Here is a 6,743-nt window from a genome sequence, read left to right on the forward strand (position 1 = left end):
GGCGCAAGCAATCTTGTATCAGGAAAAAATCGTGTAAAAAGATCAGCGCAATCGGAGTTTCGGATGTCTGGGAATATGAGAAACAGTTTTCGGCCAGATCTGGAGAGCGTGAAATAGAAGAGAACAAAGAGGGAGATCCAATCTCGGAGGGTCTCCTGCCCCTCCACGACCATGGATACCATGGACTAGAGGGGGAACCCTCCTCCCATCTAGGGAGCAGGCCAAGGAAGAAGAAGGAGGAGTGGGCTCTCTCCCCCTCTCTCCCGGTGGCGCTAGAATGCCGCCGGGGCTAGGATCGTGACGGCGATCTACATCAACAATCTTGCTACCGTCAACACCAACTCTCTCCTCCTCTATGCAGCGGTGTAACACCCCTTCCCCCCGCTGTAATATCTACTTAAACATGGTGCTCAACTCCATATATTATTTCCCAATGATCTATGGTTATCCTATGATGTTTGAGTAGATCCGTTTTGTCCTATGGGTTAATCGTGATCTTGGTTGGTATGATTGTATATTCTATTTATGGTGCTGTCCTACAGTGCCCTCCGTTCTTGCACAAATGTGAGGGGACCCTGATGTAGGGTGTTGCAATATGGTCATGGTTTGCTTATTGTCAGTGTTGCGGGGGTGACAGCAGCCTAAACGCGGATAAGTGGGTTATGGCGTATGGGAGTAAAGGGGACTTGATACTTAATGCTATGGCTGGGTTTCACGGCCTTAATGATCTTTAGTAGTTGCGGATGCTTGCTAGAGTTCCAATCATAAGTTCATGTGATCCAAGTATAGAATGTATGTTAGCTCATGCCTCTCCCTCATATAAAATTGCAAGAATAATTACCGTTACTTGTTATCGATTGCCTAGGGACAAATGACTTTCTTGTTGAGAAAAGCTATCCACTTTTACCACCTTGCATTTTATTCGTAGTTTTATTATCACAAAGTGCTCATAGTTTTATCCTTGCAAAATAGTTTCATACTTGTTCTAGGTAAAGCAAACGTCAAGTGTGCGTAGAGTTGTATCGGTAGTCGATAGAACTTGAGGGAATATTTCTTCTACCTTTAGCTCCTCATTTGGTTCAACACTCTTACTTATCGAAAGTGGCTACAATTGATCCCCTATAGGTAGTCGATAGGGGATTGTTTGTAGCCTTCTTCGATAAATAAGAGTTTCGAACCCAATGTGGAGCTAAAGGCAGAACAAATATTCCCTCAAGTTCTATCGACCACCGATATAACTCTACGCACGCTTGATCTTCGCTTTACCTAGAACAAGTATGAAACTAGAAGTACTTTGCAGGTGTGATAGGATAGGTTTGCAAGATAATAAAGAGCACATAAATAAAAAGTAGGGGCTGTTTAGATAAAGAAGCAATAAAGTTAGAATAGCGAGTGTGGAAAAGTGGTGGTAGGAGTTGTGAAATTGTCCCTAAGCAATTGACTACTTTACTAGACCGATAGCAAGTTTTATGTGGGAGAGGCATAAGCTAACAATTTTTCTCTTCCTGGATCATATGCACTTATGATTGGAACTCTAGCAAGCATCCGCAACTACTAAAGATCATTGAGGTAAAAACCAACCATACCATTAAAGTATCAAGTCCTCTTTATTCCCATACGCCATGACCCACTTATCCGTGATTGTGTTTCAGTCACTCACGCAATACAGAGAATAAGCAAACCATAAACATATTGCAAACCCTACAGCGGGGATCCCTCACGCTTGCGCGAGACGGAGAGCACCATAGGAAAGCAACATAACTACAACAAATTTAAACCAATCATAGAAATTCACCAATTACCGATAGAGCAACGAAAATCTACTCAGACATCATAGGATGGCAGCACATCATTGGATAATAATATGAAGCATAAAGCACCATGTTCAAGTAGAGTGTACAGCGGCTTGCGGGAGAATGGACCGCTGAATATAGATGGGGGAAGGTGATGGAGATGTTGGTGAAGATGACGACGGTGTTGGTGTAGATCACGGTGATGATGATGGGCCCCGGCGGAGTTCCGGCGCCACCAGAAGCGAGGGGGGAGAGCCCCCCTTCTTATTCTTCTTCCTTGACCTTCTCCCGAGATGGGAGAAGGGTTTACCCTCTGGTCCATGGTCTCCATGTCATGGGAGGGGCGAGAGCCCCTCTGAGATTGGATCTGTCTCTTTGTCTCTCTCTATTTCTACGCTCTCAGATTCTGCCCTTTCACCGTTTCTTATATATCCGGAGATCCGTAACTCCGATTGGATTGAAACCTTTGCCACATTTTTTTCCCGGAAATTAGCTTTCTTGCGGGAAAAGAAGAGAATCAACCGCCTTACAGAGTGCCCCCGAGGGTCAGGGGCGCGCCTACCCCCCTGGGGCGCACCCCCCTGCCTTGTGGCCAGCTCGGGCACCGTCTCCCATTGATTCTTCTTCCTAGAAATCATAAATATTCCAAAAATATTCTCCGTCCGTTTTTATCCCGTTTGGACTCCGTTTGATATGGGGTTTCTATGAAACATAAAACACGCAACAAATATGAACTGGCACTAGGCACTGAATCAATATGTTAGTCCAAAAAATAGTATAAAAAGCTGCCAAAAGTATATGAAAGTTGAATAATATTGGCATGGAACAACCAAAAATTATAGATACGACAGAGACGTATCAGCATCCCCAAGCTTAATTCCTGATTGTCCTTGAGTAGGTAAATGATAAAAAAGATAATTTTTGATGTGTAATGCTACCTAGCATAATCTTGATCATGTAATCTAATCATGACATGAATATTAAGACAAGAGTTATTCAAAGCAATAGTCTATCATTTGACATAAAAACAATAATAGTCAGGCATCCTAACAAACAACCATGCCTTTCACAATATCAATGCTTATAGAATGTTATCCCTACAAAATCATATAGTCTTTTATGCTCCCTTTTCTTAACACAAGGTACCCCTCATGCCTATCCCGATGTCAGCCAAGCAATTGGTTCATACTTGTTAACGCGCTTCAGCTTTTTCAACCCTCACGCAATACATGAGCGCAAGCCATAAATATAGCACTATAGATGGAATAGAGTATGATGGTGGAGGTTGTGTGGAGAAGACAAAAAGGGAGAAAGTCTCACATCGACGCGGCTAACCAGCGGGCTATGGAGATGCCCATCAACTGATGTCAATGCGAGAAGTAGGGATTGCCATGCAATGGATGCACTAGAGCTATAAGTGTATGAAAGCTCAAACTGAAACTAAGTGGGTGTGCATCCAACTTGCTTGCTCATGAAGACCTCGCGCATTTGAGGAAGCCCATCATCGGAATTTACAAGCCAAGTTCTATAATAAAAATTCCCACTAGTATATGGAAGTGATAACTCAAGAGACTCTCTATATGAAGAACATGGTGCTATTTGAAGCACAAGTGTGGTAAAAGGATAGTAACATTGCCCCTTCTCTCTTTTTCTCTCATTTTTTTTATTTTCTCTTTTTTTATTTCTATTTTTTTGGTGGGCTTCTTTGGCCTCTCTTTTTTTATTTGGGCTTCTTTGGCCTCTTTTATTTTTCATAAAGTCCGGAGTCTCATCCCGACTTGTGGGGGAATCATAGTCTCCATCATCCTTTCCTCACTGGGGCAATGCTCTAATAATGATGATCATCACACTTTTATTTACTTACAACTCAATATTACAACTCGATATCTAGAAAAAGATATGACTCTATATGAATGCCTCCGGCGGTGTACAAGGATGTGCAATGATCTAACGTAGCAATGACATCAAAAAATGGACATGCCATGAAAACATCATGCTGGCTATCTTACGATCATGCAAAGCAATATGACAATGAATGCTCAAGTCATGTATATGATGATGATGGAAGTTGCATGGCAATATATCTTGGAATGGCTATGGAAATGCCATAATAGGTAGGTATGGTGGCTGTTTTGAGGAAGATATATGGAGGCTTATGTGTGATAGAGCGTATCGTATCATAGGTTTGGATTCACCGGCGAAGTTTGCACCAACTCTCGAGGTGAGAAAGGGCAATGCATGGTACCGAAGAGGCTAGCAATGATGGAAGGGTAAGAGTGCGAATAATCCATGGACTCACATTAGTCATAAAGAACTCATATACTTATTGCAAAAGTTTATTAGCCCTCGAAGCAAAGTAATACTACGCATGCTCCTAGGGGGGACGTTGGTAGGAATTAACCATCGCGCGCCCCCGACCTTCACACAAAGATAAACAATCAAAATACAATGCGTGCCAATTTGGTTACATAGTTAGGAGACCATAGATGCATGCTTAGGGAATTACAAACCTTAACACCAATATCCTTACTAAACACAGCCATTTACTTGAACCTCCCACATATTATCATCTCTATATCGCAAAACTATTGCAAGGAATCAAACATATCATATTCAGTGATCTACAAGTTTTATGTAGGATTTTATGACTAACCATGTGAATGACCAATTCATGTCATCTCTCTAAATAGATATAAGTGAAGCAAGAGAGTTTAATTCTTTCTACAAAAGATATGCCCACGCTCTAACAAATATAAGTAAAGCAAAAGAGCATTCTACAAATGGCGGTTTTCTAAGTGAAGATAAACAGGCAATCCAAACTTCAAATGATATACGTGAAGCACATGAAGCATTCTATAAAGCCATACTCAAAAGATTTAAGTGAAGTGCAATGAGCATTCTATAAATCAACCATGGACTATCTTATACCAGCATGGTACATAAAATAAAAGTGAAAACTAAATGCAAAAGACACTCCTAGATTTGCACATATCACATGAACGAAATGAATCCGAAAACATACCGATACTTGTTGAAGAAAGATGGGATGCCTTCTGGGGCAACCCCAAGCTTAGACGCTTGAGTCTCCTTGAATATTTAGTTGGGGTGCCTTGGGCATCCCAAAGCTTGAGCTCTTGCCTCCTCCTTTTCCTCATATCGAGACCTCCTCGATCTTTGAACACTTCATCCACACAAAACTTCAACAGAAAACTCAATAAGATCCGTTAGTATAATAAATCAAATCACTACTCTAAGTACTATTGCAAACCAATTCATATTTTGTTTTTTCAATGTAGCTACTCTAATATAACTTTGCCATGGGTTAATCCACTGATATAAATTGATAGTTTCATCAAAACAAGCAAACTATGCATCAAAAACAGAATCTGTCTTAAACAGGACAGTCTGTAGTAATCTGAACATTCACCATACTTATGGTACCCCAAAAATTCTGCCAAAATTAGAAAAAATAAAAATTTGTATAGAAAGACAGTGCAAAAAGTTTCAGAACCATTTGACATTCCAGTAAAAAATGTAAAATCACGCACTACAGCCAAAGTTTCTGTCCTGCACTACACAAACCAACAAGCATTGTAAGCATCCTAAAGGCAAACCTTGGCACATTATTTTTATAATACAATGGAATTGTACAAGGGGATAATTATTTTTGATGAAAAGTTTCTGTAATTAAGATTCACAAAATTTCCGTGAGCATGAACAAAGTTCAAGGAGCTCCCCCACTTCAACAATGCTTGTCTTTCTCATTTTCACTTTCCTTTTTGAAAAATTTTGGGTTCCCCTCTTCATTTTTTATTTTTTTTAAACTTTATAAAAGCACTCAACAGAAATAAATGACTCTCTAAAACTTCCGGGTTGTCTCCCTGGCAGTGCTTTCTTTAAAGCCATTAAGCTAGGCATATAGTGCTCAAGTAATGGATCCACCCGGATCCCAAGGTATATCAAAGCCAATTTTAATAAACAATGATCTGTAATTTAGTAGTGAGCACAAAGTAACATATATCATGCAACAACGAAGTCTAACTCTCTTCCTTGCATCGTCATGTCATAAAAGAACAATTCATGCACACCAAGTAAAGGCCAATGCATAGTATAAACAGTTTCTTGCAATTTTATCATATTGGAAACATAGAGAGGTGGAGATATTGTTCCTCTCTCATCATAATTGCAAGTAGGAGCAGCAAGCACATGTATATTATATCTATCAAAATCATCATGTGTAGTAGTTAAACGCAACCCATCAATATAATCATTAATAAGGGCAAACTTCTCCAATATAGTGTAGTAGGGAGAATTCAAAAAGATAATAGGACTAACATGCGTGGGTGCAATAGCAATAATTTCATGTTTAACATCAAGAACTATAGCAAGTTCATCTCCATAAGAATCATTCATATTGGCATCTTGGCCACAAGCATAGCAAGCATCATCAAAAATGGATATTTCAAAAGAATTCAAGGGATCATAACAATCATCATACCAATCATCCTTCGGTAAGCACGAAGGGAAATTAAACAATGTATGAGTTGAAGAGTTACTCTCATTAGAAGGTGGGCATGGGTAGCTAATCCGCTCTTCCTCCTTTTGTTCTTCGCTCTCCCCATCATCTTTTTCGTCCAATGAGCTCACAATGTCATTAATTTCTTCTTCCATAGACTCCTGCAAAATTTTAGTCTCTTCTTGGATGGAGGAGACTCTCTCAATAAATTCATCAATATCGGAATTGAATTCATAATTCTCATACCAATATTTAAGTATAGCAAAATTTTCAGGTTTGTAAACAGCCTCATCAATATTTTCACACTCTCTAAAAAAAGATTCAATTTCATAAGCACCCATGAAAGCAATGAATTCTTCTATTTAATCCACATCATAGTAATGATATATACCATTGGCATAAGAAGACAAGGTTTTATCATCATTAAATTTGCA

The sequence above is a fragment of the Triticum dicoccoides genome, chromosome 3B, assembly GCF_002162155.2.
Source record: "Triticum dicoccoides isolate Atlit2015 ecotype Zavitan chromosome 3B, WEW_v2.0, whole genome shotgun sequence".
Classification (NCBI taxonomy): Eukaryota; Viridiplantae; Streptophyta; class Magnoliopsida; order Poales; family Poaceae; genus Triticum; species Triticum dicoccoides.